Below are 8,671 nucleotides of genomic sequence, written 5' to 3' on the forward strand. Positions count from 1 at the left end.
GATGCAAATTGCAATTCCATAAACGAAATTGTGTATGGGGCTTGACCACAGTTTGAGATCCAAGTTTATAATTCAGCCCATTGTATATAGTTCCATGGTGTGATGTTCTTAATCTAACAGTTTCGGTTGGATGTGAGTTATGTGTTAACCCCTCAGGGTGGCTATATGTATGTATCAAGTTGTATTATTTATAATTTCTATTGTTGTAAAGCCACTGTATGGTTTCCTTGGGCTGAATGTCCTTGTATTCTCGTATCAAGGACCCCTGAACTAGGGGAATGGTAGGGGCTGCATACTCATTATCCTCAAGTGAAATTTGTAGGTAATATAACTTGCTTACCACTTATTTAAGAAAAAAATTCCCTATCTACAATAATAGAGCTAATAATAGAATAAGAGGGGAAATTAGAGGGAAGTTTCTAGGAAAATAATTTTAGCTCAAATGTAATTATTTAAGGAAAGTAATCAGATATTTGAACACATACCCAGTATCAGTGTGAACATAACTCTAAATGTAAGTTAGCAAATTACTATGAGATGGTAAACAATGCTTAGTTAAGTTCTAGACAAAAGTATGCCTTTTTTCATGTTATACAAGATATTTCTGGAAAATTCAGTATGTTAAAATTGTGCAGATTATTTGGTGTTACATGTTAGGTAATACAGTTTGATTCAAATTTCAATATTAGAAGTAGACTTAAAAATCTTTTGTATGAATGACTGGCAGGGTGTTTGAATGTCATTTGGGATACCCGCTCTTAGGTGTGTACATCTGTGTATTGCTCATCCCTAATAAATCCAGATGTACCTCACCTATAATTGTTACAATCGAAGTGTCCCATAAATTTCTACTGGTTATGGTAGTCAGTGGTACTGTGTCCCTTGAGAACCAATCCTTTTCAAATTTCACTGTGCACATGAATCAGTGGTCAATCTGAAAGATTATTGCTGGAGTCAGGCCTTAATTCTACATTTCTAAGAAACTCCTAAGTGGATCTTGTGATGATTAATGTGACCCAGGGACCATACTGTATGACATAATCTATATCTACAGTGTTCAAAACAATAGCTCAGATATTGGGCATTCTGTCATTGCTTTAATAAGTTTCAAATAGCAGTGAGTTTTACTTTACTTTTGAGTAGGTATCTGAAGAACTAAAGTGCTGTACTCAGTATGTCAGCTAATTTGAAAAACTCAGCAGTGTGGCCACAGGACTGGAAAAGTTCAATTTCCATTCCAGACCCAAAGAAGGGCAATGCCAAAGAATGTTCAAACTACCATACAGTTGTGCTCATTTCACATGATAGGAGGGTTATGCTCAAGATCCTTCAAGTTAGGCTTCAATAGTAACATGAACGGAGAACTTCCAGATACCCAAGTTGAGTTTAGAAAAGAGAGGAACCAGAGATCAAATTCCTAACCTTCACTGAATCATAGAGAAAGCAAGGGAATTCCAGAAAACATGTGCTGCTTCATTGACTACGCTACACTCTTTGTGTACATCACAACAAACCGGAAAATTGTTAGAGACTGTCTTACCTGTCTCCTAAGAAACCTGCGTGTGCTTCAAGAAGCAACTAGAACTGGACATGGAACTACTGACTGGTTCAAAATGGGGGAAGGGGTATAACAAGACTGAATTCCGTCACCCTGTTTGTTTAGTATACATGCAGAATATGTCATTCGAAATGCCAGGCTAGATGAATCACAAGCTGGAATATCAACAGCCTCTTACAGATAATGCAGATGGTACCACTCTAATGACAGCGAAGAGGAGCTAAAAAGTCTCTTGATTGGGACCAAAGAAGGAAAGCTATGACAAACCTAGGTAGCATATTTAAAAGCAGAGACATTACTTTGCCAACGAAGAGCTTGCTCATTGGAAAACACTCCAATACTGGGAAAGATTGAAGGCAAAAGAAGAGGGCAGCAGAGGATGAGATGGTTAGATAGCATCACTGACTCAGTGGACGTGAATTTGAGCAAACTCCAGTAAACAATGGAGGACAGGGGAGCCTGGCATGCTGCAGTCCATGAGTTCTCAAAAAGTGGGACAACAGCAACAAGAAATATACTTTAGAAGCAGAGTTTCATATTTTTCTTGTGAAGGTTGAGCTTGATAAAAACGTGCCTGAGTGGAATGTCATCAAATCTGCAGATGGGTCTGCCTCTACTGAGAGATTGTTCTAAAGTATCAAACAGCATTTGTCAGTATATTTCTTACTGTAGCCTACAATAACATTTTATGTTGTGGCTTTGTTTATATATGTGTATACCAAAAGTTTCACTCAGCTGTATTCTACCATAGGGAATGAAGGCATCTTGAGATTTTTCTATGCTAGTCTATTTTAAAATTTTGGTCTCGGTCCTTTTCAGATAGTCACAATCTGTAGTTTGAAAAAAATACCATGGAAAGTGTCCTTAGTAATGTGAACCTATTAAATTTATAAAGCAGTTTATATCAGTTGGCATTTTTTAAAAAGTCTCTCTAAATCCTCTATTGATGGTTTACACTTGGTTAATTTAATTTTTTTTTTTTTTTTTTTTTTACTTTACTTTACTTTACTTTACAATACTGTATTGGTTTTGCCATACATTAACATGAATCCACCACGGGTGTACATGCATTCCCAAACATGAACCCCCCCCTCCCAATTTAATTTTTAATTAGAGTCTTAAGTACAAAATACATCCCTAGGTAGCTGAATGAGTTATCTTGCCACTTGGCATTGTTAACTCTTAATCAGTTAAATAGTTTAGACATTCTCCAAAGTAATAATGCTGGCTTTGTGCTGATAGGTACTCTGTGGAATGTGGATTTTCAAGACAGCTATTTAAGATCACATGGTTCACGACTGGTAAACCAATCATTTGCAACAACTTGGATACTTTATTTGTATAGCCAAAGAGCCTGTATTAGTCTTACCCAAGTGTGGTATCAGCTTCCTAAATTAAAAATTAGAAGGTGGAGGAAATATGTGCGTTAGTTTATCACACCATAATTCTAATCTATTAAAGATATTTCTTATTTCAGTGTCCCACAAGTATGAAAGTGCAGATTCAGTCTTTAGTTGTTCAACAATATTGATTGAGCACCTATTACGTGCCAGCCATTGCTGTTGAATAGACACGAGAACAGAATAGACATGATTCCACCCTGATGATGACCATAATCCGTGAGTTTATATAACGTAAATGTGTGAAAGTACCTTACTAAATGGTTGCTATGTGCCAGACTAGTTTATACTAATAGAACAAAAATCTCTTCCCCTAATGATGCTTTTGCTCTAATAATAGATTTGTAGATATGTTCATTTTCTACATGTATTTCTAACGGTTTTTGCTTTGTGCAGTTCAATGCAATGTTACTTGATGCTAAAAGATGACAGTTTTCATTGTGCTTTATCATACAGGGAAATGGCTATTTTTCCATTGCAGTAGACATCATTGATGTTACCTGCTCAGAACCTTTTGCTTCTAGAACTGTTGCTTCTCTCTACTCCCTGAGGTCCACTTGGCTTTAGGTCTGACTCTTAAATGAATAGATTTTATTTCAGACCAATAAAAGTTATCTATGTATGAACTACAAATAAGCATTTTAAAACTTAATTTTGACATAATTTCAAAGTTATAGAAAATTTGTAAGAATAATATAAAGAATTTCCGTATACCCTTCACCCAGATTCATAGATGTTAACATTTTACCCATTTTATCTTGTTTTGATTCTTTCGCCATGCCACGGTGCATGCAGGATCTTAGTTCCCCAGTCAGGAATGGAACCCGTACCCCATGCACTGGAAGCACAGCATCACTGATAGGGAATTCCTGCCACTTATTTAAAATATGTTTCTAAACCACTTGAGAGTAAGCTGATGTCCCACTCTGTCCTAAACACATCAGTGTGTTTCCTAAAATTTTTGGTGTATATTTTCTAAAAACAACATTTTCTTACATAACCACAATGCAATGATCAAATCAGGAAATAAGGGTTATTATAGTAATATAATCTATAAATTTTATTCAGATTTAGCCATCATTATTTTACTGGACAGTTTCCTTGATACCAAATGAACGCCTCCATTTATACCTTGCATTTAGCTATCAATATTCCTTTAGTCTCTTTATTTGAAACAAGTCCTCAGTCCTCTATGTTTAAGGAGATAACATTTTTGAAAAGTATGTGCCAGTATCTTGTATAATATCTCTGGGTTTGAATGGTTTGCTCATGATTAGAATCAGGCTATGACCTTAGGGCAAATATAGAATACGTTTCTCAGGGCATCTTAACCAGGGAGCACATGAAGTTTGTTCGATTGCTGGTGTTGGTAACTTTGACTGCTTGATTAAGGTGATGTCTGTGAGTATCTCCATTATAAACCTGTGATTTTTTCCTTTGTAGTAGTTAAATCTCTTGTAGCAGAACTTCCTGTTTTTCTATAATTATCCTCAAAGTTTTGATGCCCATTGATGGTCTCATTTTCAGTTACGATTGGCAAGTGGTGATTTTTCTACTTCCGTCATCTCTGTATTCATTAGTTGGCTTCTTATTGTAAGAGCTTTATAGTGCAGACTCAAGATTTTTTTTCTTACAGCCAAAAGATGAAAATTCTCCCCAGTATTTGACTGCTACTTCTTTTTTCAGTGTTTATTTTAAACTATTTTCTTTGCTTTTGTCTTTATAAAATGTATATTTTATTTTTACTTCTTGCAGTGGATATTTTAAGTTTTCAAAGCATTCTTGTGTTGCAAATGTTAACTATTCCATGACATGTAATATTTTTAGCCCTTTTTAAGATAACGCTTATGGCAGAAAGTGAAGAGGAACTAAAAAGCCTCTTGATAAAAGTGAAAGAGGACCCAGCAATTCCACTGCTGGGCATACACACCGAGGAAACCAGAATAGAAAGAGACACATGTACCCCAGTGTTCATCGCAGCACTGTTTATAATAGCCAGGACATGGAAACAACCTAGATGTCCATCAGTAGATGAATGGATAAGAAAGCTGTGGTACATATACACAATGGAGTATTACTCAGCCGTTAAAAAGAATACATTTGAATCAGTTCTGTTGAGATGGATGAAACTGGAGCCGATTATACAGAGTGAAGTAAGCCAGAAAGAAAAACATCAATACAGTATACTAACACATATATATGGAATTTAGAAAGATGGCAATGATGACCCTGTATGCAAGACAGCAAAAAGACACAGATGTGTATAGCGGACTTTGGGACTCAGAGGGAGAGGGAGAGGGTGGGATGATTTGGGAGAATGGCATTGAAACATGTATACTATCATGTAAGAATCGAATCACCAATCTATATCTGATCCAGGATACAGCATGCTTGGGGCTGGTGCATGGGGATGACCCAGAGGGATGTTGTGGGGAGGGAGGTGGGAGGGGAGTTCATGTGTGGGATTGCATGTACACCCGTTGTGGATTCATGTCAATGTATGGCAAAACCAACACAGTATTGTAAAGTAAAATAAAGTAAAAATTAAAATTTTTTAAAAAAAAGTGAAAGAGGAGAGTGAAAAAGTTGGCTTAAAGCTCAACATTAAGAAAACGAAGATCATGGCATCTGGTCCCATCACTTCATGGGAAATAGATGGGGAAACAGTGTCAGACTTTATTTTTGGGGGCTCCAAAATCACTGCAGATGGTGACTGCAGCCATGAAATTAAAAGACGCTTACTCCTTGGAAGAAAAGTTATGACCAACCTAGGTAGCATATTGAAAAGCAGAAACATTACTTTGCCAACAAAGGTCCATCTAGTCAAGGCTATGGTTTTTCCAGTGGTCATGTATGGATGTGAGAGTTGTACTGTGAAGAAAGCTGAGCGCCAAAAAATTGATGCTTTTGAAGTGTGGTGTTGGAGAAGACTCTTGAGAGTCCCTTAGACTGCAAGGAGATCCAACCAGTACATTCTAAAGGAGATCAGCCCTGGGTGTTCTTCGGAAGGAATGATGCTAAAGCTGAAACTCCAGTACTTTGGCCACCTCATGCAAAGAGTTGATTCATTGGAAAAGACTCTGATGCTGGGATGGATTGGGGGCAGGAGGAGAAGGGGATGACAGAGGATAAGATGGCTGGATGGCATCACCAACTTGATGGACATGAGTTTGAGTGAACTCTGGGAGTTGGTGATGGACAGGGAGGCCTGGCATGCTGCAATTCATGGGGTCACAAAGAGTCAGACACGACTGAGCGACTGAACTGAACTGAACTGAAAGTTTTACAATTTTCAGTTTTTCAAGAGGCTAGTTAGATTATTTTTACACTGCATTTTCTCAATGAGTAATAATTTTAATAATTTATACTGTTACATAATCACATTTTCAATATTTAATGTTTATCTCTGACCCCAAAGTCATCACTTTTAAAAATAGTAAAATCAGCTTTATTATTTTGATCTGACTATAAAATAGTTGCTTATTAAAGATTCAAACAATTTAAACAGGTTATATGAGAACTACTGTTAATGTTTTGATGGTCAGATTTTCATGTATTCATAAACACCCACATATACACAGAACTAGTTAAGATATGGGGCTACAATTGACTCAAATATTTTGCTAAAAGTAATACTAACTATAGAGGTTTATTAATTATAGTATGAAGGCTAGAGGTTGGTGGTTATAGGATTTAGAGCAGTTTATCAAAGTCAAGACTTTGTACTGACTTTTGATTTTCTTGGCTTTCCTTTCATAGTCACAAGATGGCTCTCACAGCTCCAGCCATACCTTCCTCAGATAACTTATGTTCAACAGCAGGAAATAAGCTTCTTCTCCTTATATCCCTCTTTTCAAGGAGAAAAGAAATCTTTCCTAGGAGACCCTAGCAGATTTTTACTTTACACTGATCAGAGTACATGGCCATGCCTCAACCTCAAGAGAGGCTGGGAAAGAGTGCTTCTGGCATTTTCTGCTTCTCTATTGAGAGGTAGAAAGATAGCAAGAAAGAATGAAAGGGGAGGGCTGTTGGATGGACAGCCAACAATATCTGTCATATTTGTAACTGTTTATAAGGTGGCCATGTCTTGTGTTTATTTTGGTGTGGACATTTTTTCAAAAGAATTCTTTTCCTTACCAAACTCAAACCGCACATAACTATTATTTAAAATCTATTACCTCAGCTTTCATCATGCTTATTTATGCACACAAATATAGAGAGGAGGTTTCATTGGTTTGTAAAATGAGCTCACATTGTATACATTTATCTGAGTATTGCTTTTCTTGATTACTATTTAATACAAATCCTCCTGTCAATAGGCGCAGATCTAATTTCAGCTATTTTAAAGCTTACATGGTCTCGGCTATCTAGGTACCATGTTTTATCCAACCATATCCTTATTGGTGAGCATTTTTTTCTTGTCTCCAGTTTTTATCCTCTACAAATAGTATCATTACACACATCCTTCTTATGTGTATGTCCTTATATTTTGAAACTTAATTTAGATTATGTGGATGCTGACCCATTAAAAGTTAAAGGAGATATTGTCATACATGTGCATAATTTTATATAAATTTTAAAATGTATAAATCCATATGTTCTTTAGAAGAGTTCCATTTTCTTAGCACCTTTACTCATGGTTGTTTGCTCATTGTATGTTTGTTCATTCCACCAACAGATTTTGAGTATTTCTGCCATGTGTCTGGCATTATTCTAGACACTAGATTGAAAAAAGTTTCTGCTTTCCTGGAGTCTAGAGTCTACTGAGAAAGAGAAGCGATAAGCAAGTACATTACAACGATTATAATAAACAATTCTATAAATATTGCACAAATGCAATAAGACAATCAATCAGTTACACTAGGTAACTGATAAGTGTAAGGAAGAATAGAGTAAGATAAGCAGAGGAAGCTTTGTGGGAGGAGGATTCTGTATTAAGTGATAAGGGCACCTTTCTGAGCGGTTGACTTTGGAGCAAAGACCTGATGTAAGTGAAGGAGAAAGCCACGATAATATCTTAAGGAGAGAGTGTTTAGGCAGAAGGATCAATGTTTTTTTACATTTGAAGATGCATTTGAAGCTGGACAGTGGCTGAGTGATAGAGAAGAAAGCAAAGAAGAGAGGTCAGAAGGGGCAGTCTTGACTAAGGTAGGCCTGGTCAGTCATAGGGGCTTCTTTGATAGCTCAGTGGTACATAATCCGCCTGCAGGAGGAAATGGCAACCCACTCCAATATTCTTGCCTGGAAAATATGGACAGAGGAGCCTGGTGAATTACAGGCCCATAGAGTCACAAAGAGTCGAACACAACTGAGCACGAGCCAGTCAGCCATAGGAAGACCTTGCATAAGGTGTTAACTGAGGCTCGTCATTCTTAACAGTTTGATAGATGTAATATATCATTGTTTTATTTCTCTGTATATTAGTGTTTTGAAAATATTTTCTTAGGTGTCTTTGGATTGACTCATCTGCCTATTAACATTTACTCTTCTGCATATTTATATTCATAGTCCACTTTCCTGTCAAGTTGCTTTTTTACTGTTGTTTTCAATGAAATTACTTACTTGTTTTGCATTATAGCTTTATAAGTACTATATTTTCTCATCCACAAATTGTAAACTTTTTTCAAGACACAACTATTTGTGTTGTTGGAGCTTACAGATTTATGATCATTGTACTAGTTGCTTTTTCTATAATGTGTCTTTTTATTTTGCT

The sequence above is a fragment of the Ovis canadensis genome, chromosome 6, assembly GCF_042477335.2.
Source record: "Ovis canadensis isolate MfBH-ARS-UI-01 breed Bighorn chromosome 6, ARS-UI_OviCan_v2, whole genome shotgun sequence".
NCBI classification, from domain to species: domain Eukaryota; kingdom Metazoa; phylum Chordata; class Mammalia; order Artiodactyla; family Bovidae; genus Ovis; species Ovis canadensis.